Source organism: Eurosta solidaginis, chromosome 2 (assembly GCF_040869045.1).
Source record: "Eurosta solidaginis isolate ZX-2024a chromosome 2, ASM4086904v1, whole genome shotgun sequence".
NCBI classification, from domain to species: domain Eukaryota; kingdom Metazoa; phylum Arthropoda; class Insecta; order Diptera; family Tephritidae; genus Eurosta; species Eurosta solidaginis.
The window spans coordinates 303,304,060-303,330,362 of NC_090320.1; the positions used below are offsets into that span (position 1 = coordinate 303,304,060).

Below are 26,303 nucleotides of genomic sequence, written 5' to 3' on the forward strand. Positions count from 1 at the left end.
GTACCTGTCCTGCTACATGGGGCAGAAGCATGGACCATGACAACAGAAGATGAAGCGGCTTTGGGAGTGTTCGAGAGAAAAGTTCTTCGAAAGATTTATGGACCTGTACGCGTTGGCGATGGCGAGTACCGAAGAAGATTTAATGATGAGCTGTACGAGCTATACGCAGACATCAACATAGTCCAGCGAATGTAAACGCAGCGGCTGCGCTGGCTAGGCCATGTTATGCGAATGAAAGATGATGCTCCGGCCAAGAAAGTGTTTCTATCGGAACCCGCCTATGGAAGCAGAGATAGAGGGCGGCCCCCACTCCGTTGGAAGGACCAGGTGGAAAACGATTTAAACTCCCTTGGTGTGACCAATTGGCGCCGGTTGGCGGAGCGAAGGAGCGACTGGCGCGCCTTGTTGGACGGTCATAACCGTTTAGACGGTTAAGCGCCAAGTAAGTAAGTAATGAAAAATAGACTTTGAATGCTCGAAGGAAATTGATTTTTTCTGGTATGTTGACATGCTAGATTTGGCACAGAAAAACTATTTTGAATTTTGGACTGTTACGTTACATGGAAAAATGCCATCGAATTCATTGTGATCAAAAGTACTCAAAACATTTGTCACCTCGAACATTTTATCTAATTATTTTGTATTAACCCAAATCTGCCTGAAAAAGGTAACTAGAGCGTTAGAAATAATATTCCTGAAATGCACCGTACCTTTTCGTTAGATAATACAACTTTTAAAAATTTTGTTAATTAAGAAACACCACAGAAACTATCGTATATTTTCGAGGAAATAAAGAGGTTGTGCGTTGTCTTTAAGCATAGGTTTCTTTGGCATGTGTGTAACCCCAAAACACTCAAAAGCACACAAAATCTGAAAAAATCTAATTTTTTCTGTGGTTTCGTTTTTGGCGATTTTGCCCATATATGCAAAAATAGAGTACAAAAAGCTAGCTTGACATTAGAAACTAACTTAGTAGTTAAACACGCCATTTTATTATTTAGTTTACATTTTGGATCTTCCTGTGGCAACATGGCGGATCAAAACTAGGTGGCGTCGGTAAGCAGCTGATTGCTAGTTTTTTTCATAAGATTTGACATAACATTCCCTGGCGTAGTACGATTTTGACATTACACCAGAGAATTACAAAAAAAGATGATACGAAAATTTAATTTAACGCTTATCAAAGCCGTCGGTTCTATGTACCGGAGCGACTCAGGATTTTTCCCGACCAAGGACTGCCATTTCAGTGTAACCCCATTTAATTTGTTGCGTCCCTCCCACAAATTGTCATTCTCCCAGCAGCTCCTTGCAGCGGGACTGCTCCATATTCTCTTGCTCCGGGAAGGTATCGAACCCAATCCGGGTCCGTCTCCAGACCCCGGTCCTGAGAAATGGTTTTGCTACACCTGCCGGAAAAGAATCTTTTTAGGACGGTCATACTCTTGTCAGTGTGTCTCGTGTAAGGGATGGTTGCATCCGACAGGTTGTTCTGGGCTAGACCCCAAAACCAGACGTCCACGTAACTTCTATAAATCTTTTGTGGCTCCTTGCTGTTCACGTCCCAGGACGTCCCGTAGTGTGCGCCTTAGCGCCCCCCCCCCCGCTACCTTCCAGCAGCCCTGCTGCCCAGCAAGCCACAACAAGTACCCGCTCTTGCTCGCGCACCACGGCGCCACCAACTCACACGGCTGCTCCCACTCATACCTACAATCTCCGTAGTAGAGTCGGGAGCAATGCCGAGTATCAGCCCCTGCCCCCGTCTTCTTCCCCCCACTTTTCCGGAGCAATTGTGTAGGTCAGGGAAACAGACTCTTAGTCCCTACCTCCCTTTGCACCGTTTGCCAGCACAGAATATATACGTTTGCGACATTTGCCCAATGCAGCTCCTGCCATGGACGGTGCCAGTTTCCTAGATGTTCTGGTCTCCGCGACGGCAACCCCCCGACGGGTTTCATTGCGCCATGTTGCCAGGCCGCATAGCCAAATACACCGGGTACCCCAATGCCTACCCAAGGACGTCTAGTCCAAGGGCCTCAACAGCAATCGCGTTCTGGCCTTCCACAACCCAGGCGTAGTCACCCGTCACTTACTCCCAGAGTGACGACGTCAACCCCTATGCACTTCAGAATTCTGCAGTTAAACTGTAATGGATTAACCGGGAAGATCACGGAGATAGTCGACTTCATGAAGCGGCACAACATCCGTATTGCTGCGATTCAAGAGACTAAACTCACAGCAAGATCTGCATTGCAGACCTGTTCTGGGTATAATGTCCACAGAAAAGATCGCGAGAGCGGAAATGGAGGCGGCCTCGCGTTTATCATACACCACACTGTGCAATATCATATATTTGATCCCGACATCGACCGCAGGGACAGTGTCTTCGAACGTCAAGGATTATCTGTCCGGTCGGGCGATGCAAATCTAGAAATCATCAGCATATACATCCCTCCTGCCACCTGTTGCCCCAGTGGATACCGCCCTGATATCAGCGGCGTACTCACTGGAAACAATCGCATTATCTTAGGCGATTTCAATGCCCATCACGATCTATGGCATTCAAACTTGCGGGTGGACAGTAGGGGTGAGATGTTAGCGGATCAAATAGAAGAAACAACGTTCTGACATATAAACGGAGTCGCCCCCACACGTATGGTAGGAAGCTGTCACAGTTCGCCGGATATTTCAATTGTGAGCGCAGAACTCGTAAGCTGCGTCAACTGGCAGCCGATGGTAACATTGGCATCCGACCACCTGCTTATACTTGTTCCGCTCGAGCGTCCCGCCGACTTCATCGCCGCAGAACAACGCACTTTCATTAACTTTAAAAAAAGGAAAGTGGGACGAATAGAAATCCTTTACAGACAACCGCTTTGCTGCCCTCCCTATCCCAACTGATGCCCGCCAAGGGGAGCGTGCTTTCCGCAAGGTCATTGAATCCGCCTCGGCTCGTTTCATTCCCGCCGGTAGAATTCCCGAAATTCGGCCCGACTTCCCGGCAGAGGCCGCAAGTTTAGCGAGAGAACGTGACCTTATAAGACAGCTCGATCCCGGCGACCCCCAAATAAGGGATATAAACCAACGCATCAGATTGCTTGTGGATGAACATAAGCGGGCGAAATGGGAGGAGCACCTAAGCGGTTGTAACCTCACTGCCGGTTTAGGTAAACTTTGGTCCACTGTAAAGTCCTTATCGAATCCGTCTATGCACAATGACAAAGTTTCCATTGCTTTTGGCGACAAAGTGCTGTCGGGTGCGAAAAAATGAGCGAGCGCTTTCTGCCGACAATACATAATGCATTCTACGGTCGACAAAAATAGACGGAGGGCCAACAGCCACGCACGTAAACATAAGTTATGCGCCACCAATTACCATCACCGCCAAAGAGGTTGAGGATGCCATCGACCATGCTAAACCATCCAAAGCCCAGACGGCATAGCCATGCCGATGCTTAAAAGCCTAGGGAAAGAGGGTTTCAAATATTTAGCACATGTCTTCAACCTGTCTCTTTCCCCCTTTGTCATACCCGAAAAATGGAAAATGGCCAAGGTGGTCCCGCTACTAAAGCCTGGGAAACCAGCTAACATAGGAGAGTCATATCGCCCGATATCTCTCCTATCGCCAGTAGCCAAGACGCTTGAAGCCATTTTGCTCTCCCACTTCAAAGCAAATTTGCAGCTAGCCTCTCATCAGCATGGCTTCGGAAAACTCCATAGCAGCACCACCGCGCTAAATGTCATCAACACCCAGATAAATTGCGGTTTAAATCAAAACCCCACCATAGAACAGTACACGTAGCGCTAGACCTATCAAAAGCTTTTGATACGTTCAACCATGGCACGTTACTGCAAGACTTGGAAGGGTCTACCCTTCCCCCATGTCTTAAAAGGTGGACCGCAAATTATATGGGTGGTCGGCAGGCATCGGTGCAATTCAGAAAAGAAATATCAAAGCCAAGAAGAATTAAACAAGGGGTGCCTCAGGGTGGTGTCCTATCCCCACTTTTGTTTAATTTCTACATATCAAAACTACCTTCGCCACCAGAAGGTGTTACTATCGTTTCTTACGGCGATGACTGCACAATAATGGCCACTGGCCCGGGCCCAAAGATCGATGAGCTTTGCAACAGATTAAACGACTACCTCCCTGATCTCTCCAGTTTTTTCGCCTTGCGAAACCTGGCATTATCACCGACTAAATCCTCTGCGACCTTATTTACAACATGGACCGCCCAAATGTCGACCATTTTGAACATTCACGTCGATGGCACTACGCTACCGACTGTCCTACACCCCAAAATCTTGGGTGTGACGTTTGATCAGGATCTACATTTTGGTGAGCATGCAGCCGCAATTGTTCCGAAAATCCAGAGCCGTAATAAATTCCTCAAATCCCTTGCTGGCAGTAATTGGGGAAAAGACAAAGAAACGCTCATTACCACATACAAAGCAATTGGCTAGCCGTTTGCGTGCTACGCGTCCCCTATATGGTCGCCAAACCTAAAAACTACCCACTGGAAGAAGCTACAGGCCTGCCAAAATACTGCGCTCAGAACCGCCACGGGCTGTCTTCTTATATCCCCAGAACACCATCTACATAATGAGGCGAGAATACTCCCCATCAGGGAGAGAAATGAGATGCTAACCAAACAGTTTCTGTTGAATACCCAGAAACCTGGGCATCCCAACAAACATCTGATTGATGAGCCAACACCGTCTAGGGACTTAAGGAGTCATCTCCGTAAGCATTTTGAGGAAATACGGCACCTGAGAACTCAGCCATATGAAGCAAAAAAACACAAGCAGGTCCTTGGTGAACTCCACAAACACGCGTCGGACCTTTATGCCGGGAATTGCCCGGTGAATCCAGTACTTAGGGAACAGTACCCAAAACTTGCGGAAGAGGAACGCATACTCCCCAGGGAAACGCGAGTCACTCTGGCTCAACTTCGTTCTGGATACTGTAACAGGTTAAACTCTTACATATCCAGAATCAACCCCGACATACAAAATGTATGCCCCGCTTGCAATGTGTCCCCACATGACACCAACCATCTCTTTAATTGTAATATGGAACCAACGCCTCTAACGCCCCTTTCATTATGTTTCACCCCTGTCGAAACAGCAAGTTTCCTTGGACTCCCGTTAGAGGACATTGATGACAATTTGTGATCGGTCGCAGCTATTAGGTGGGGCGAAACATTGCTACAACAACAACAACAACAACAAACATTTTAAGGACTACCTTTATATAAATGGACCAAAAAATAGAAGGCAATTTTTGCTTTAATACAGACATAGTCTTGTTGAATTTTGACTAAAAAACTTTAACAATAGCTCTTGTAAAAGAATGAAGAGAATGAAGAAACTGTGTTTCAATTTTTTAATCTGCCTCGAGCTCATGAAAGTTTAATAAATTATAATATTTGAAGGCAAATAAAAATATTTTTAAAATATCTAAAACTTTATTTTGTGAAATTGTGCCAAAAAAATGTGCGAACAAATAGATTTCCTTAAGCCTCATTTGGACCAAGAGTGGGATGTATTATTTGTTGAGACTCCAGAGGAAATATTAGTCGATTATTCTCCGAATAAAGAAGTGGAAGCTTTACGCGAAATTATTTGCGGTAGGATGCAATTTGATGGACGAGTTTTACAAAGAGTTTTGGGTAAGTAATTTGTGTAGTTTTTCGTGTTACCTCTGTATCAATAATCCGAAGGCGTATTTGTTTCCTTCTGTGAAGAGATATTTGCAATCAAAGGTGCAAGTTTTCATGTGGTTGTTGTAATCACATTAGGGGAAAAAAGTGTTCTGCGCAGAAATACTGTGCATGGCATCGTGTGATACCTATTCCGACATTTTTGTACGTATTTAAGCAGTTTTACAATTGTTTGGGCAATTTGGAAAGTTTTTAATGAAACGATTTTTGTTTAATTTTCAGATTGTTGCTTAGATGCTGAAAGCATGTGTCTTCTAAACGATGCTGACTTGGCAGACATTTTCCCAAAGACAGAGATTAGGCTAAGAATAAAACTTAGGGAGCGGCTTTCACACTGGCGCCTTAATTTTTGTTATGCGAGAGCGTGTACACCGAGTGCCGCTCAAAATGTCCATATTTGTTTAAAAAAACAATCCTTAATTGAAAATGTCATAAATAAATAAAATTTATTTAAAATACCAAAAACGAGGTGTTTTATGTTTAGCATGTTAATTTAACAATAAAAACCATGTTTAAAAAACTTTTAAAATAACATGATAGATCGTGTTAATTTAAGAATAAAAAACTGTTAAAATAACATGATAGATCGTGTTAATTTAACAATAAAAAACTGTTAAAATGACAACGTAGATGGCGTTAATTTAACAATAAAAACCTGTTAAGCTAACATGATAGATCGTGTTAGTTTAACATGACATATCGTGTTATTTCAACATAGTATAGTGTTTGGCGGCCACCGTGGTGTGATGGTAGCGTGCTCCGCCTATCACACCGTATGCCCTGGGTTCAACTCCCGGGCAAACAACATCAAAATTTTAGAAATAAGGTTTTTCAATTAGAAGAAAATTTTTCTAAACGGGGTCGCCCCTCGGCAGTGTTTGGCAAGCGCTCCGGGTGTATTTCTGCCATGAAAAGCTCTCAGTGAAAACTCATCTGCTTTGCAGATGCCGTTCGGAGTCGGCATAAAACATGTAGGTCCCGTCCGGCCAATTTGTAGGGAAAATCAAGAGGAGCACGACGCAAATTGGAAGAGAAGCTCGGCCTTAGATCTCCTCGGAGGTTATCGCGCCTTACATTTATTTATTTATTTATTTATAGTGTTAGTTTAACATGTCAGATCGTGTTAGAGTAACATGAAATAGTGTTAATTTAACGAAACAAATAATGTTGTATTAACAGGAAGGCATGTTGATTCAAACGTTTGTGATCATGTTAAATTCACACTGTTCCTTCATGTTGATCTGACATGTAGGAAGAGTGAAAAAGTAAATTCATGTTAAAACAACCTGAGCGATAGTGTTGAAAAATAATAACCTGAAAGTGTTGATTCAACATAAAAATTTTTCTGCGTTTGTTTGTTTACTTTCTTTATTTTCTTATAATCATTTATAATTATACAGTGCGTGTAGGAATCTCAATGATAGGAAGGTCCCCCTTAACGCAATGAAATCTCGAAAAAAGAATTTACCTACCTACATCACCGGAAACCTGCTCAAAAACCGAAATTTTCCAAGTATCTCGATCCACTACTTAACGGATTTTTTCTCCTATTGTGGGATTGTCATCGGGCTCTGAAGTATCTACAAGTTCCAATTACTCTAAGTTACTTAAAATCAATTGCAAGATTTCCCACTTTTGTACGGAAATACACGAGCGCGTAGCTTAATATAAAGAAAGTAAAAGAAAAATAGTTTTTTATCAGTCTAATGTACATAAAGCTTACTCCATACATATGTAGGTACACACACATAGCTTTGGAGAAGTCATTTTCATATTCCGTAAAAACGACAACGTGATATACCTACATACGTATAATTTTGCTATCATAATAATCGTCCACTCGTTGTTATCTACGACTGGTCTTTTAACTTCACTAGAATAATTTTACTTCAAGTCAATATTGTAACGAATTTACTGCAATTCCCCTTATTTGCAATCTTCTGCCAACGTTCGTATCGCTAAACTGTTGAATAAATAACTCCAATATTTAATAATGCAAAATGGCCTTTATTAAAGTACTTCACAATAACACTCAAACTTTGCAACGAATAGCTTGCTTAATATCCAAACTGATTGATAGCTCAAATGAAACTCTTCTACAGCCCGACAGATTGCGTGTTTAATCAAAACTGCTCGATAGCTCAAATCAAACTGAATTCCAGCGCCTCTACATTTGCTGCCTTTTATACTCTCTGATTTCAACGTTCGCATCTTCTAGGCGCTTCCATTTCCAGAATCTACTAGTTGTCCATGAACTCTCAAATTTCTCAGCTGTAACTACAATTGCACGATTTTATAGCTTCTCTCATTGCATACTTTCAGGAGTATCTCAGATATATGCATGTGGTTGTGCCTTGCTTCTCAGCTGTGTGTACCTACATATGTGTAGACATAATGATTGATTCGTTTATGTAGATACAAGTGATTGTCTGCTTTATTGTTGTTGTGACTTCATTTACTTAGCATCAGACTAGGGATGTGAGTATCACTTAGTGTCACTCATAATCGTCACAATATTATAAATATGTACATATGTACGTATGTAGAGTACGAGAACAAAAAGAGGCGACTGACCTTTGTTTATGTAATTTCTGACCCATGTCCTTAATAGCATAAACTCGTAGGTACTCAGTATTTGTTAAAAAAAAAGCATAGCGATGCGTTTAATGTTTGTACTCACGTCTGTACATACTAGGGATGTAGCGGAGATCCGACTCGATCATTAAATCGATAAAGCTAAGGAAAGTGTATTTTTGGATTGTCACGTGTAGACTTGTTTTTCGTTTGGCTTAGCAAAATTTCAGATATGATCAATTAATTTCTCCGCAGCATTTTCTACTGATCACCGATTGGCCCCCAAACTTTAGTGTAGAATAAATTCCAGCTTAGAAAACAATCAGAGTCTTGTCTTTGTATACCCTATAAGAGATAACACCTTCTTGGACAAAAGATATTTCTATCCTGAACTCTGGAGTGGCCTCGCTATTGTGGCGAATATTAGTAGTTTCGATTGCGACTATGCCGTTAGTAGTAAAAAATGGACGGCAGCATCAGCAAGGCTAAGCAGATTAAGATCGAGTTTTTCAGTGCAAGTTTGAACTCCAGTTAAAGTTGACTAGGGTTTAACCATCCCACTTCGGCCAGTTAAGTTGAGATGAGCAGACAAATTTTATGATATCGAACAAAAGGCAAGATTAAAGTCAACTTTAACAGGACTTTAAACACGCACTGACAAACCAGGCATTAATCGAAAACAGCCACAAACTTGAAATTAAGCTCGCTTTGTGCTGGTAACTTACATACATACATAGAAGCAACAAGGCCTGATTACATTTACGACGGCTGCTACGAAACGACATCTGTCATATTATTTTAACACAGGGGTGGGGCGTGAGCTTAGCACCTGCCAAGTAACCACATACGTATAAGATGAGCGGGCATAATAAATAGTTCGTCAAATTCAACGAAAGCTCACTATGAAATGAAGAGCATTGTGAATGATGACTAAGTGTGATATCTTATCTGTCAACTGCCTGACAGGATGTTCAATATGGCTACTTTTTAGCGTTTTGACAGGGTGTTCAATATGGCGGCGCCTATCTTCAGCGGGTGATAGAAAGAGATACAGAATGAGACAGCGATAGTCAATTACAAATCAGGTGATCCAATCACTTTGGAATTTTGACGTCTATGCAGAAACTATCACACTTAGTTATCATTCACAATGATGAAGAGCCCTGCTTTAAAACAATCAAAAACACCTCATGAAAATGTGTAGAAGCAATTTAAAATTACCCCTGAAATGGGACATTACAAATAAATTTCGCAAAAAATATGAAATGACGTATCTTACTCTATATATCCCCTCTGGTCGTACAGTAAGGAAGTGTCGCAGGCAGTGTTGCCATTTTAGCTTTTCTCAAGATATATATTGCAATTTAGCTTTAAGATTTTTTCAGCTTTTTTTTTTAGAAAAGTTTAACTCTTTTTAGCTTTTTTCAAAATTTAAAAATCTAGATAAACAGTTCCATGCAGATTCAATTTTATGAACATTGAATGAATTTGGGCTAGATTTAAAAATATTGAGGGACTAAGGAACAGATAATGTTGGCTTTATGGTAAGCAGAAATCGAGGCGTAGTAACTCTATTAAGGCAACATTTATTTGAAAGTTACCGTTGTGTATAAGGCTTATAGCTCATATAAAGTAAAACTTACGTAAGAAATTATTATAATCCATAAGGTAGAATATAAAAGCTTTATTATAAGGCTTATGAATCAACAAGAATAAGGCTAACTTACATAAGGCCTTAATAAAAGAAACTACTTGCTGTATTAGGACCTTTCATATAAGGCTTATATATAGCCACCCAAACTCAGGCTTACATAAACTGTGACAATAAGTCTTATTACACATATAAAATTTTCTACTTATTGTACAAATATCAACCTTTCTCAATTAAATAGCACAAATTAACTGTGCAAATATATAAACAAATCACATGGAAACTTACTGTTGAAAAAGCCAAATGTTCCAAAATATTTACGTTGTGCCCATTTCTTGAAATCTAGAAGTTTCTACTTATTGTACAAATACCACATGGCCTTTCTCAATTGAATAGCACAGATTAACTGTGCAAATATATAAACACATCACATGAAAATTTACTATTGAAGAAGCCAAATGTTTCAAAATATTTTCGTTGTACCCATTTCTTGAAATCTAGCACTTTCCACTTATTGTACAAACATCATCCTTTCTCAATTCAATAGACAAATTAACTGTGCAAATATATAAACAAATCACATCGAAATTTACTGTTAAAAAATCCAAATGTTTCAAAATATTTACGTTGTCCCCATTTCCTGAAATCTAGAAGTTTCTACCTATTGTACAAATACCACATGGCCTTTCTCAATTGAATAGCACAAATTAATACTATGTTCAAACAGAAAAATAAATTGAGGAAATTTCGATTTGAATTGAGTGCTGTTCATACAACTCGATTTAGCTTACACAATAGTAATTTGATAGCTGGTTGGCTCATCTCTACAGCAAGAACATACCTTTGTTCAGACTGTCAAAATGTGCGTGTTGGTATTAGGCGAATGAAATGGAATGAAAACACAAAACTTTGAAATTTTTGTGTGTTGTAAGAAAATGTGTTCAATGTTTTGGTTTCATTTTGAGTTTGCCATCTTCTTTTGACAATCCCTACTCCAGTGAAATGAAAGACATAAAATCAGCTGATGAGATGATCCAACCATATAGTTCAACCATGCGTAACTGACGTTTAAATATACTCAATAAACACACTTTACAATGTTGCATTAACAGTTTGAAACAATTTATTATGCAATTTTTTTTAAATTGGCAATTTATTATTACAATTTATTATATGACAAATTGCGTAATAAATTGCCCTAATAGTGTAAATTGACAATTTGGTATGTGTTTGAACCTACTATAACTGTGCAAATATATAAACACTATTGAAGAAGCCAAATGTTTCAAAATATTTTCGTTGTACCCATTTCTTGAAATCTAGCACTTTCCACTTATTGTACAAATATCATCCTTTCTCAATTCAATAGACAAATTAACTGTGCAAATATATAAACAAATCACATGGAAACTTGCTGTTGAAAAAGCCAAATGTGTCAAAATATTTACGTTGTGCCCATTTCTTGAAATCTAGAACTTTCTACTTATTGTACAAATATCACATGGCCTTTCTCAGTTCAATAGCACAAATTAACTGTGCCAATATTATATAAACAAATCACATGCAATTTACTGTTGAAAAAGCCAAATGTTTCAAAATATTTTCGTTGTGCACATTTCCTGAAGTCTAGAAGTTTCTTCTTATTGTACAAATATCACATGGCCTTTCTCAATTCAATAGCACAAATTAACTCTGCAAATATATAAACAAATCACATCGAAATTTACTGTTGAAAAAGCCAAATGTTTCAAAATATTTACGTTGTGCCCATTTCCTGAAGTCTAGAAGTTTCTACTTATTGTACAAATATCACATGGCCTTTCTCAGTTCAATAGCACAAATTAACTGTGCCAATATTATATAAACAAATCACATGCAAATTTACTGTTGAAAAAGCCAAATGTTTCAAAATATTTTCGTTGTGCACATTTCCTGAAGTCTAGAAGTTTCTTCTTATTGTACAAATATCACATGGCCTTTCTCAATTCAATAGCACAAATTAACTCTGCAAATATATAAACAAATCACATGGAAACTTACTGTTGAAAAAGCCAAATGTTCCAAAATATTTACGTTGTGCCCATTTCTTGAAATCCAGAAGTTTCTACTTATTGTACAAATACCACATGGCCTTTCTCAATTGAATAGCACAGATTAACTGTGCAATTTACTATTTAAGAAGCCAAATGTTTCAAAATATTTTCGTTGTACCCATTTCTTGAAATCTAGCACTTTCCACTTATTGTACAAATATCATCCTTTCTCAATTCAATAGACAAATTAACTGTGCAAATATATAAACAAATCACATGGAAACTTGCTGTTGAAAAAGCCAAATGTGTCAAAATATTTACGTTGTGCCCATTTCTTGAAATCTAGAACTTTCTACTTATTGTACAAATATCACATGGACAATAGCACAAATTAACTCTGCAAATATATAAACAAATCACATCAAAATTTACTGTTGAAAAAGCCAAATGTTTCAAAATATTTACGTTGTGCACATTTCATGAAGTCTAGAAGTTTCTTCTTATTGTACAAATATCACACGGCCTTTCTCAATTCAATAGCACAAATTAACTCTGCAAATATATAGACAAATCACATGGAAATTTACTGTTGAAAAAGCCAAATGTTTCAAAATGTTTTCGTTGTGCACATTTCCTGAAGTCTAGAAGTTTCTACTTATTGTACAAATACCACATGGCCTTTCTCAATTGAATAGCACAGATTAACTGTGCAAATATATAAACACATCACATGGAAATTTACTATTGAAGAAGCCAAATGTTTCAAAATATTTTCGTTGTACCCATTTCTTGAAATCTAGAACTTTCTACTTATTGTACAAATACCGCATGGCCTTTCTCAATTCAATAGCACAAATTAACTGTGCAAACATATAAACACATCACATGGAAATTCACTGTTGAAAAAGCCAAATGTTTCAATATATTTTCGTTGTACCCATTTCCTGAAATCTAGAAGTTTCTACTTATTGTACAAATACCACATGGCCTTTCTCAATTGAATAGCACAGATTAACTGTGCAAATATATAAACACATCACATGGAAATTTACTATTGAAGAAGCCAAATGTTTCAAAATATTTTCGTTGTACCCATTTCTTGAAATCTAGAACTTTCTACTTATTGGACTAATACCGCATGGCCTTTCTCAATTCAATAGCACAAATTAACTGTGCAAATATGTAAACAAATCACATGGAGATTTACTGTTGAAAAAGCCAAATATTTCAAAATATTTTCGTTGTGCACATTTCCTGAAGTCTAGAAGTTTCTACTTATTGTACAAATATCACATGGCCTTTCTCAATTCAATAGCACGAATTAACTGTGCAAATATATAAACAAATCACATGGAAATTTACTGTTGAAAAAGCCAAATGTTTCAAAATATTTTCGTTGTGCCCATTTCCTGAAATCTAGAAGTTTCTACTTATTGTACGAATATCACATGGCCTTTCTCAATTCAATAGCACCAATTCACTGTGCAAATATATAAACAAATCACATGGAAATTTACCGTTGAAGAAGCCAAATGTTTCAAAATATTTTCGTTTTGCCCATTTCCTGAAATCTAGAAGTTTCTACTTATTGTACAAATACCACATGGCCTTTCTCAATTCAATAGCACAAATTAACTGTGCAAATATATAAACACATCACATGGAAATTTACTGTTGAAAAGGCCAAATGTTTTAAAATATTTACGTTGTCCCGTTTCATATGGAAATTTACTGTCGAAAAAGCCAAATGTTTCAAAATATTTCCGTTGTGCCCATTTCCTGAAATCTAGAAGTTTCTACTAATTGCACAAATATCACATGACCTTTCTCAATTCACTAGCACAAATTAACTGTGCAAATATATAAACAAATAACATGCAAATTTACTGTTGAAAAAGCCAAATGTTTCAACATATCTTCGTTGTGCCCATTAGCACAAATTAACTGTGCAAATATATTGTAACGAATATTAGCAGCACTAAGGGATACTATCATCTCTAAGCCGATGCTAAGCAGTGACTTGTATGCACATCAATAATTTAATCATTATGTCTACACATATGTACGTACACGCAGCGGAGAAGCAACGCACAACCACATGCATAAATCTGAGATACTCCCGAAAGTATGCAATGGTTGTGCAAGTGTCGCTCACACATACAAGCGCATGGGGTTTGAGAGAAGCTATGAAATCATGCATCTGTAGTTACAGCTGAGTAATTTTATAGCTGATAACTAACTAGTAAGTTCTGGAGATAGAAAAGCCTGGAAATATGCAACGAGGAAATCAGACAGTATAAAAGGCAGCAACAGTAGAGGCACGACAATCAGTTCGATTTAAGCACGCTATCTGTTGAGCAATAGAAGTGTTATTTTGAAAGTAGTCTAATAAAGACCATTTTGCATTATTGAATAGTGGTGTTATTTATTCAACAGTTTAGTGATTCGAACGTTAGTAGAAGGTTGCAAATAAGAGGAATTGCAGTAAATTCGTTACAATTGGTGTCAGGAGTGGGATTGTTGAATCGCAGGATACACGTTTTACATCCAAGATGGAATCGCAGGAGACACACATCACATCGAAGATTGAAGCACAATCGGATGAACAGAAAACATACATGGCGTCACAAATTGCAGAACAATTTAAAGTGCAAGAGGCACGCATAACATTACAACTCGAAGCAAAGGAAGAACGTATATCAGCCAAGCTGGAGGCACCAGAAACAAAAGTCTCATCGCAGCTGGAGGCTTTTAGTGAACGACAAGATAAAATGGAGGCCGAGATGGATGCTTTGAAAGATCGTATACAGGAGTTGCAACTAAATCGCCCAGCAGTTTCAGCGAGTAATCCAAAGGTAAAAACACCATCCTTTGACGGTTCTGTTCCTTTCCAGGTCTTTAAGCAACAATTTGAGAAGACCGCAACAGTGAACAACTGGAATGCTGAAGATAAAGTTGCTGCACTCTTCGTAGGATTGAAAGGACCAGCGGCCAAAATCTTACAGATATTCCAGAGTACGAACGGAACAGTTATGACGCATTGATGGCTGCTGTAGAACGAAGGTACGGAAGTGAACACGGGAAACAGATATATCAAATAGAATTGCAAAACCGTTACCAAAAAGCTAATGAGACTTTGCAAGAGTTTGCTTCGGATGTTGAAAGGTTGGCTCATTTCGAAAATGCGGACGCACCCGTGGAGTACACCGAAGGGGTAAAAATCCAGAGTTTTATATAAGGCATACGGGACGTAGAAACGAAGCGAGCGACATATGCAAACACAAAACACACATTCGCAGAAACGGTATCCCATGCACTGACTCATGAAACAACGTCGCTTTTGAGTAAGCCCGCATACAAAGCTCATCGCGTGGAAGTGGAAAGGCCAGACTGGGTACACACAATTTTGGAAGCATTACAAGGAACGCAGCAGAAAAACGATGGTGCCGTCAAATGCTTTAAATGTGGAAAGCCAGAGCACATTGCACATTATTGCAGTACCAATCCTAACAGTTCCAGCAATGTGGGTAGCCGTAAACGCAGAGCTGAAGCAAGTCTCCAAATCTACTCAATCGTTAAACTAAAGCCCCGCAAGGGGCAACAAATTGGATGAAGGTCAAACAATCTTATTGTCGGAGGACATGTGGATGGAAAGGAACGTTTACTGACTGTAGATATGGATGCATCTCATTCCATCATTCGAGCGGATTTAGTCAACAAGAGGATAAGACCATTGCATGGAGCAAGATTGCGTACAGCCACTGGAGAAGACACGACGGTTCTAGAAGAAGTATCATGTGAAGTCGCAATTGGGAACGTCACGGTAGTACACAATTTTATAGTGGCAGAGATTGTTGATGAAATCATAATTGGAGTGGACTTCTTAATCGACGAAGGCATCAAGATCGACATGCAAAGCAAGACGATGCGATATAAGAACATGGATGTGCCACTTAATTTCGGCTACGAGAGAGACTACAGCAGTAAACGAGTGCTGGTGGAAGAAAGTCAGCAAATACCAGCAAATTCAGAAGCAGTCATCTGGGCAAAGGTTGATGTAGATTGTGGGTTGTCGAAGCAGCAAACAAATCAGTCAGCACCGAAGGTACTTGTAGGAAAAACCCTGGCTATGACAAAACAAGATGGACGTATCCCGGTAAGAGTACTCAATGAGTTCAATTCACCACTCAAACTGACCAAAGGAGCTATATTGGGAAGATGCCAAGAAGCTGAAGTAGTTATTAACTGTGAACAGCTCCAGGAACTCGTTTCAACTAGCAAGACTAATCTTTCACGACATCACGGCATGGACGAAGGGGCTAGAGGAAGATTATCAGAATAAAGCAAAGCAACTGCTCCTAAAGTGCGCAAACATATTTGACCAGGATGGTTCCAAACCAGGCCGCACCGATGTTGTGAAACGTAAAATTGACACTGGAGACGCGAGGCCGATACGTCAAGCTTCTCGCAGTGTTCCACTGGCGAAGCGGGAAGTTGTGAGTCAAATCATACAAGAAATGAGCGACAGCGGCGTCATCGAACCATCAGCTAGTTCATGGAGCTCACCGGTAATACTTGTAAAGAAGAAGGATGGAAAAATGAGGTTTTGCGTGGACTACCGGAAGTTGAATGACGTTACGAAAAAGGATAGCTACCCATTGCCAAGAATTGACGACACTCTGGACTCACTATCTGGTACGAAATGGTTTTCCACACTGGACTTGAAAAGCGGCTACTGGCAAGTTGAGGCGAAGAAGGAAGATAAAGAGAAAACAGCATTCAGTGTCGGTGATGGTCTTTGGCAATTTACAGTGATGCCTTTTGGACTTTGTAATGCGCCAGCTACTTTTGAGAGACTCATGGACCAGGTACTGAAAGTACTACATTGGAAAACATGATTGGTGCACCTGGACGACATCATCGTATTGGGCAAGAACTTTGATGAACATCTTAAGAACTTGGAGGAAGGTTTCCAGAGAATAGCTGGCGCTGGTCTGAAACTAAGTCCCAAAAAGTGTACGCTGTTTAAAAAGGAAGTAAATTATTTGGGTTACAAGGTAACGACAGAGCGCATCTGCACTGCGTACGAAAAGATAGAGGCTGTAAAGGATTGGCCAAGACCACAGAACCTGCATGAATTGAGAAGTTTCCTTGGGCTGTGCATATATTACCGCCGATTTGTACCAAACTTTCCCAGCGTAGCCCTATAGCCTCCATGAGCTTACAAGAAAAAATAAAGCTTTTGAATTGAAGAAGGAGCAAGAAGTGGCTTTCCAAACATTGAAGGAGCGTTTGTGCACTGCCCCAATGTTGGCATATCCGATTCCAGGAGCAACATTTATTCTAGATACAGATGCGAGTGGATATGCTATAGGAGGCGTTTTGTCACAACTGGTTGATGGACAGGAGAAGGTAGTTGCATATTACAGCCGTTCAATTGGAAAACCAGAGAGGAACTATTGCGTTACACGGAGAGAGCTGTTGGCATTGGTAGAGTGCATTAAACATTTTCACAAATACCTCTACGCCCGCGTCAGGACAGATCACGCAGAGTTGAAATGGCTTCTGCAGTTCCGTAATCCGGAAGGACAATTGGCAAGGTGGATCGAGCGACTACAAAGCTATGACTTTTCCATTGAGCATCGAAAAGGTAGTACCCATGGAAATGCTGATGCAATGTCACGAAGACCATGTAGTTTGGAATGCAAGCACTGTTCGAAGGCCGAGGCTAAAGAAGACATTATAGATGTCCGGCTAATGACAACATATGTTTTTTAAGGATGCAGCGCTAAATTTTTAGGTTTGGCGTTGGTGCTGTGCTTGCGCGTGGAAAGATGAGGTGAAGGTGAATAATAGGGAAAAATGACCGAGTGACAGACGGACAGACTGGAGTCAGGTTTGGGGGCACTGTAAGGTTATCAGGAGTCAGCACAGTGCCCACGGTGCGGTGCAAGTTGCACTGCAGAGGGAGGGTAGACTCCACCTGACAGGACGGGCCTTCGTCTCTTACTCCCATTATACTCCCCCCCTCTTAACTTTGCCCCTCACGTATGTTTCCATCTTTTTCAGCTTTCCCTTCATTCCCACACAATGCAGGTATGAACCCTCTTTTTGTTCATGTGGCTGCGGGTGAGGTCGGTGGTGCAATACCCCACCCAAGACGACGAGCTAGCCTGGGCATACCTGCTTGCCGCCGCTCCTCACCACCCCAAACAGTCAGCCACGTAACACATAGCCTTTCTCAGATCAATAGCACCAATTAACTGTGCAAATATATAAAAAATCACATGAAAATTATCTGTTAAAAAAGCGAAATATTTCAAAATATTGTAACGAATATTAGCAGCACTAAGGGATAATATCATCTCTAAGCCGATGCTAAGCAGTGACACACAAGTCATCACACATCAATAATTCAATCATTATGTCTAGACATATGTACGTACACGCAGCGGAGAAGCAACGCACAAACACATGCAGATATCTTATCTGAGATGCTCCCAAAAGTATGCAATTATAATTGTGGAAGTGTCTTCATGTTTAAGATCAACAAAGTTCAGTTTATTAGCACCAAAACTTGAGCATAAACTGAGTTCATCGACGATGCGGTAAAAGCTACGCATTTAATTTAAATCAGCTATTTGATAATGGTGGAATGGGAGGGTTTCTGCATGGTGGAAAAAGAAAAGTATGCGTTTATTGTCCAGAATCACTAACTCCAACAAAATTATGAAAAGCAGCTAACTCCATAAAATTTCAATATATTTTAACTTTTCATGCAATACAGATTTTTCATTCTACTGTCAAATTTTGGTGGATAGCGTTAGCAGCTTTTACAGTATCTTCGACGATATATTAGTATTCAAAATGGTCAATATCAGATTATATCCACGCCCACTTTCAAACATGGAAAAAAGAAACAGTCCTTTAAAAAGTGCCCATGAAGTGGTAAAACTTGGTGAGTGAATAAAAAAAAAAGGTGCGATGTACAACATAAATTTATTACAATTTTGTAAATTAGGTCTGCCGCCGCCCACATTAAGCAAAGAAAATTTAAAAGTTTTGCAAGCCGTAAATCAAAAGCCGTTTATATCACTTTGCCATTTGGCGGATATATGGTCCTTGGTATAATATACAAAGAGATCCAATCATAAGCGGATAAGACCACGCTTACTTTAAAAAAGGGGCTTACAGTTTTAATCTTAACAAAATTTCCAATACTTATGTGGTACGCAACAATACTATAAGTAGAGATGTGGTAGAACAAAGTACAAAAGCTAAAAAAAGGAAAATCGATCTGATCCCCTTTTATTTAGTTAATCTCTCCACGACGTTTAATGGCATAAAAAATACTTGAACGATATACCTCGGCGGAGATTCAGACCGAGCTTCTTCTCCAATTTGCGTTGTGCTATTTTTAATTTTTGTTACAAATTTAGGGGATGGAACCTACATATTTTATGCCGATTCCGAACGGAATCTGCAAGGCAGATGAATCTTCACTTGGAAGCTTTTCATGGGAGAAATACACTCGGAGTGCTTGCGAAACCACTGCCGTTTAGAAAAACTATTTTCCAACTGAAACAGCTTTTTTTACAGGCCATAGGTTAGGTTAGGTTGAACTGGCCGGCCCATGAGAACCTCACATAGACTGAATGAGTCCGTAGTGTTACCATAAGTTTGTTTTAACTACCAAACTGAAAAACCCTATCAAAAACCAACATCTATGTTATAAAATAACTCCGTCCTCTTAGCAAATACTAGAAGCTTCCCAGGACTTAAGCCACTTGTTGCTTCTAGATCTAACAGCTGTATCACTCCTAATAGCAGAATACCCGTCACCAGTCTACAGTCCTCTCTTTTTAATGATAGAAGCAACTTTGTTAGTCTAAGGTTGTAAGACCCACACATAATCTTCGACACTTTACAGCCCTGCGCTTGAACCCACGCCTTTCCTGCTTAGTCGATCATGTGCATCTCTCGTCTTCGCTTAATCTCGCCCAGTGTAATTGGGACGTCTACCGAGCAAGCTTCAAGGGATGCGCCCTTTTTAGCTGGTTCATCCGCTTTTTCATTCCCATCTATTCCCATATTCACTGGGACCCAATATAGATGTATGCTTCTCCCTGTCCCGATTCTCTCCAGGGACTGCGTACACTCTAACACGCATTTAGATGCTATGCTATGCGATATCATTGCCTTAATTACTGCTTGACCGTCAATTTAAATGTTTACACGGTTGCAGCTTAAGCTATTGTCTTCCAGGGTTTCTACCGCTTTGGTTACGGCTACTATTTCCGATTGGAAAACGCTGCAGTAATCCGGCAGCCTGTAGGATCTGATTTTTTCCGAATCAGCACAGTATACCGCAGACCCTACTCATTCACTACTTTTGAACCATCTGTGTACACATGTATCACTTCGTCCGCCATTTCAGCACGCTTGCGCCAACCGTCCACCTGTTGTTGTGGCCTTAAGATCGCCATAAGTCGATCAGAAATCTTTTAAATAATTTAATATTCGTCACGTTTCTCTTTAAATGTATCCTTAATATATTTGTAAGAGCACACAAATGGGTAATAATGTTCCATTTCGTCAAAACTTACGACCTCATTCAAGGGGTTGATAAGCGCAATACAAAGCTTTATAGCTTCAAAGCTTCCGCAACCCAATTGTGAACCTCACCTACGCGAGGGGAATCCTGTTACAAATATAAATGTATCATACACAAATTTAGCAGGTGAGGCTCTGGCGACCCCAAGTTCCTCATGGAACTAGGGGGTGGGGCGGGATGGCCCAGAAGGTTTAATGTGGTCATATAAATCGTTCCCGATGGTCGGGCTAGTACCTTAATGGCGCTGTGTTACCGGAACGTACCGGATATATATCCGACAAAAGACTATCAACATCGATAACACTTCCCAAAACCTTCGGAGAGTGTATTTGTCGTTAAAACAACAACATCTCATTTAAAAAAAACAATTTTTTAACCTTTGCTTAAAATTCCGAAGTACTTGGATCGAGTATTATCGATACCTTTTACTGAGTATCCTCGTGTTCCAATAAAACGTGATCCAGATACGGATAGAGATTTAACATGCAAATGCAACAACAATGTGACCCATATGGATCAATTTGTTGTTGCATTTGCATGTTAAATTTCTATCCGTATCCGGATCATGCTTTATTGGAACGTAACATATCGATACTTTGATCCGAATATTTTATATGAGTACCGGTATCGATACTTTTTCTAAATGTTCTATCACTATATTTTAGTTATGGGCGATACAGCGATTTTGAACTATTAGTGAAAATAGTGGTGATTTTTGAATCGCGGCTATTTTTTATAGCTATAGCGATCTTTAATTTATTTTTAATAAGCGAATATTTGTATACTTGGTTATAAAAAAGGAATTTTTAAGTTTGTTTACCGAAGCAGATTAAATATTATACATTAATTTAGTATAGTAGAATATATGAACCAAAATTGGAATACAAAGAAAAAAATGTGTACCTTTTATTGTAAACTGATGGAATGTGAAATTCTAATTTTCTAAGGTATTATGTTACAATATTATTAACTGGCTGACGACATTATGTTCAGTCTCTTAACCAGTGTTGCCAGGTTAGCCTTTTCGAGGCTAGATTTAGCATTTTTTTTTTGCCTTTAGCCTCGAAATTTTGTGTTTAGCTTCGTGACTTTTTTCTAGCCTTTTTTACTCCGAATATATTTTAAAAAATTTCTAAAATAAAATAATTTCAATAGTTCCTGTGAACATCTAATACCTAATAATATGAGTTCTCTACAAAAGATTAATTCTTTTTCTGCTGAAAATTCGTTGAAAATTTCAAAGCCAGATGTATTTTCTTACTTTGCAAAAGAGAAGTATAGTTATTCTTCAAGTGAAATTGCATTAATAGAGCTGCAGTGGCGAAAACTTATAACTATACAATGGAAAAATGTACACTCCACCATGGAATTTTGGTCGGAAGTCCGAGAACATAAAAATGCATTAAACTAAACTCCTTTTTAGAACTTGTCGAATTCATAAGTAGTTTTTTAGTATTACCACTCAGTAACGCGGAGGTTGAAAGAGTTTTTAGTGGCATGAAAATTCTGAAAACTAAATTAAGGAACAAACTAAAAATTAAAATGCTTAATGCGCTGCTTAATATTAGATGCTCGTTAAAACGCTTACCTAAATGTTGTAATGACTTTGAAATTACCTATGATCTCATATCTATGGTAAATAGCCAAACTTTATACCCAGACATAAGCTCTTCTGATTCTTCAGACGGGGAATATTTTATATAAATAATTAGTTTGTAATATTTTTTTTATGTATATACACATATGCAATCATTTAAAGTAATTCCATGTGCTAGTCAAAGAAAATGTGCCTGATATGTTTTGAAACAGGAAGTTATGCTTAAGTTATGTTTATAAGTTTTTATATAAAAAAATTTTATGAATTAACCAAAAAAATTCTGGCCTTTTTTTAGCTTCTTTTTTTTCTAAATTTTGCCTTTTCTAACCTTTTTTTTTTTTTGCCAATCTAGTTTCTTTTTTTTGCATCACCTAGCAACACTGCTCTTAACACTCAATGAGATGAAACTAGCGGAAATAGATGTCTATGCATTAACCTGGGTCGATTTGTATGGACGAAAGTTAACCTATATCGCGCCATCGATTTTTCGATAGGATTTGGGCTCAGGAAAAATAATTTTTGGGCCTGCAAAAAAAATCGATTTTTCGACCAAAATTCTTCTAAATCTCCATAAAAGAATTTTTTTTTTTTTTTTTTTTTTTCAAAAACTGCATTTACCAATTTTGCGTTTGCCAATTGATACGAAAAAAATGCATAAAAAATGATTTGGAGCCTTAAAAATGAAAAATGCATAAAAAATCAAAAAATCGTTGAAATTTTGCAGGCTCAAAAATTATTTTTTTTGGGTATGCGTAGTGGAACTTTTTTTCCTGAGCCCAAATCCTATCGAAAAATCGATGGCACGATATAGGTTAATAATTCGACCCAGTCTGCATATTTGTTTTATAAATTGTGTTAATTGAAAATGCTTTGATTTTTAAATTTAAGATGAATCAAACCGATATAAATCTGTATATGTAACACCATAATAACATGATTTCTTTACTATTATTTTTATACTACATCGATGTATTCACAAATACTCCGTATGAATTTATTCTGAAAGTTGTATTTGGCTGCATAATGTTTTTATAGTAAAGTGAATTGATTTTTAATGAAAAATGAAGCAAAAAAAATATAGCAAATTCTTCAAACTATAATAAAAATATTTAAAAAAAATAAATAAATAAATAAATGTAAGGCGCGATAACCTCCGAAGAGATCTAAGGCCGAGCTTCTCTTCCAATTTGCGTCGTGCTCCTCTTGATTTGTCCCTACAAATTGGCCGGACGGGACCTACATGTTTTATGCCGACTCCGAACGGCATCTGCAAGGCAGATGAGTTTTCACTGAGAGCTTTTCATGGCAGAAATACACCCGGAGCGCTTGCCAGACACTGCCGAGGGACGACCCCGCTTAGAAAAATTTTCTTCTAATTGAAAAATCTTATTTCTAAAATTTCGATGTTGCTTTGGCCGGGAGTTGAACCCAGGGCATACGGTGTGATAGGCGGAACACGCTACCATCACACCACGGTGGCCGCAAAAATATTTTTTACCTTATTATTTAAGAATTCATTAGCTTAACACCGGCTTATAATAACTGAATATTCAATTATTATGTTTTTCTAAGATAAACTGAAAAGAAAGAAAGAAACATTTACTGGCTATTGCGATGGTAGCATTTCGAAAACCGCTACGTAATCATCATCAGGCAATTTCGTAATGTTATCAAAGGTTTCACCGGGATTCGAACCGCTAATCACACGGTGAAACTGCAGTTGCCTTAACCACTAGCCTATCCTGCTTGGCGGTTTTCGAAATGGTACCATCGCAATATGCCAGTAAATGTTTCTTTCTTTTCAGTTTACCTTAGAAAAACATAATAATTGAATTATCAATTATTATAAGCCGGTGTTAAAGGCCCATTACTAGGCATAGACTTGACTTGACTAGGCGTAAACTTGGCAACTTAGCGCATACAATCTGGCATCATAATCAATAAATGTCAATTTGTATGACAAAATGTCAAAATGAAATGGAAAGAAACAAATGGCATCTCAAAATGTAAACGTCTCTTAGAGCTTACATAAAAAATCGAAATTCAACAGACTTCTAAGTCAAGTTAAGTGTTGCTAAGTTTTGAGTAACCAGTAACATGCAATGTTCATTTAACAGAACTGTAAGTGACAGTTCTCAAGTCAAGTCAAGTCTGTGCTAAGTATCAGTAATGGGCCCTTTAACCTCATGAATTCTTAAATAATAAGTAGAAATTAAACAAGCAAACATAAATATTTTTAACAGAAAATTAGCCATCTACTTCAGTGCCCTAGAAATTAGCCGGAGAATTCAACCATAAAAAACTTAAATTTTGAGTTACATCTGATTACAATAAGGCGAGTGATATATATTTCTATAATTCTTTTATTTTTCCATCAAACACACAAATTTTATAAAACTGCTAAGAAGTATTAACCTAGGAATTACACAGGCAACCTATCTTAGGCGAAGTCTAAAGACCCGGGTCTATTTGGCGTCATTTGTAATTAAAAAGAGAAAAATTCAGTCATTTAATCTATGTTATACACTTCATAAAATATTTATATGAACGGGGGATTTTACAATTATCACCGGGCTTTGCATGCAATTCATTTATGGGCTCATAAAATTGCCATATTTCACTTCTTTTTTTATTATAATTTGCAGTCAGTCATCTTTCACTCGGTATTAAAACGGGTTTTAATAAATTAATACAACCAAATTTTCGCAGCCAACCAGATCAAAACGTCGTTTATAAAAATATCAATTCAAAATAACGGCGCCTGAAAGAGCAAACTAACTAAAAGTAAACACAACCGAGTGAAGAAATATCGCTATTGGCGAAATGCTGCCAAAATCCCAATCACTGATATATTTGGATAGCAATAGCTATCGCTATTAACGATTTTTCATTCACGGCGATGCAATCACCAATAGCGAAATATCGTCCCATCACTAATTTCATTGCACTTAACTAATTCATATTTGGTGCTTATGTATTTTAGGGATTTATGAGAATACTCAAATAACCAGTCTGGCAAACTGTAGCACAAATTTACTCAATTTTAAAACTTCATTACGTTTTTATTAAATATCTATTTAAATAAATTGCAATGACCGACAAGTAGAAAACAGATAAAAAACAAATTTTGTATGTACTGAAAATCACCACGCTCCACTATCGACTAACCACAACTGCATTGTGAATGAAACTAAGTGTGATATCTTCTCCGTAGACGTCAAAATTCCAAAGTGATTGGATCACCTGATTTGTAATTGACTATCGCTGTCTCATTCTGTATCTCTTTCTTTCACCCGCTGAAGATAGCCGGCTCTATGCGCCTCCATATTGAAGACTCTGTCAAAACGCTAAAAAGTAGCCATATTGAACATCCTGTCAGTCAGTTGACTTAAGCCGTGGTTACTCAAGAACGTACGAAGAAAAAACGTGTCAGCTGACACGACCTATCTTATGAGTGTGCAATGTAAACGAAAACTCGCCGACGTGCAACGCCCGTACGTACGTAGCCCGGAACGTAGAAATCAAAACAATTTTGATTTTTTTCGTAAGAACGTGTCAGCTGATCGCTCTCTCACTAGACAGAGTTGCCTAGTAAACTTTTGTGCGCTAATTTTTGACCGTTTGCAATTTTATGCAAAAACGCCTAATTAAAGTTTGAAAAATTGTGGAAATAATTCGAAATAATTATGTAAAAGTGCTGATTATAAATATTTAATCTATTTATACTTATTTAATATGTATTCCGGCCTTTTACAATATCAAAAATTAAATTGGAAAAAGTTGATGTTTCCATAAGCATACATGCAAAATGGTCAATGGCAACAGCGCTTATCTGTAAACAATAGGGCCGTTCCATTGGTTTATCGAGCTCTGCCTCTGGCTCAAATCTCATTGGAACGATCTAGATCAACTTTATGAGAGCTGGCAGCACTAATATAAAACATCTGTTTTGTAGAAAATAAGAAGAAACGTACACAAAATTTTAAGATACTGATAGAATTATTACCATTTAAATAGTTTCGCACGTAAGCAAACTGTTTATTTTCCTTACATCATCTTCAAGTTGTTTACTCTTTCAGTGTTCTTGCTTTTAAATATGGCGATATCTTTTATG

At 38.3% G+C, this 26,303-nt stretch overlaps 1 protein-coding gene across 5 annotated transcripts in view; it reads right to left on the reverse strand.

Annotated features, from left to right (window-relative positions):
- Window positions 1-25,396, reverse strand: part of Oscillin (glucosamine-6-phosphate isomerase Oscillin) — a 48,962-nt gene extending 23,566 nt beyond the window's left edge. The window contains exon 1 of one of the 5 annotated variants that reach the window (XM_067768843.1): window positions 25,248-25,396. The gene's annotated coding sequence lies outside the window, so the exon portion shown is untranslated. Of the gene's footprint in view, window positions 1-7,192; window positions 7,326-25,142 lie in introns of those variants that run through there. The other 4 variants (XM_067768842.1, XM_067768846.1, XM_067768844.1 and 1 more) reach the window with 4 other exon arrangements.
- Between the last annotated feature and the right edge of the window lie 907 nt (window positions 25,397-26,303).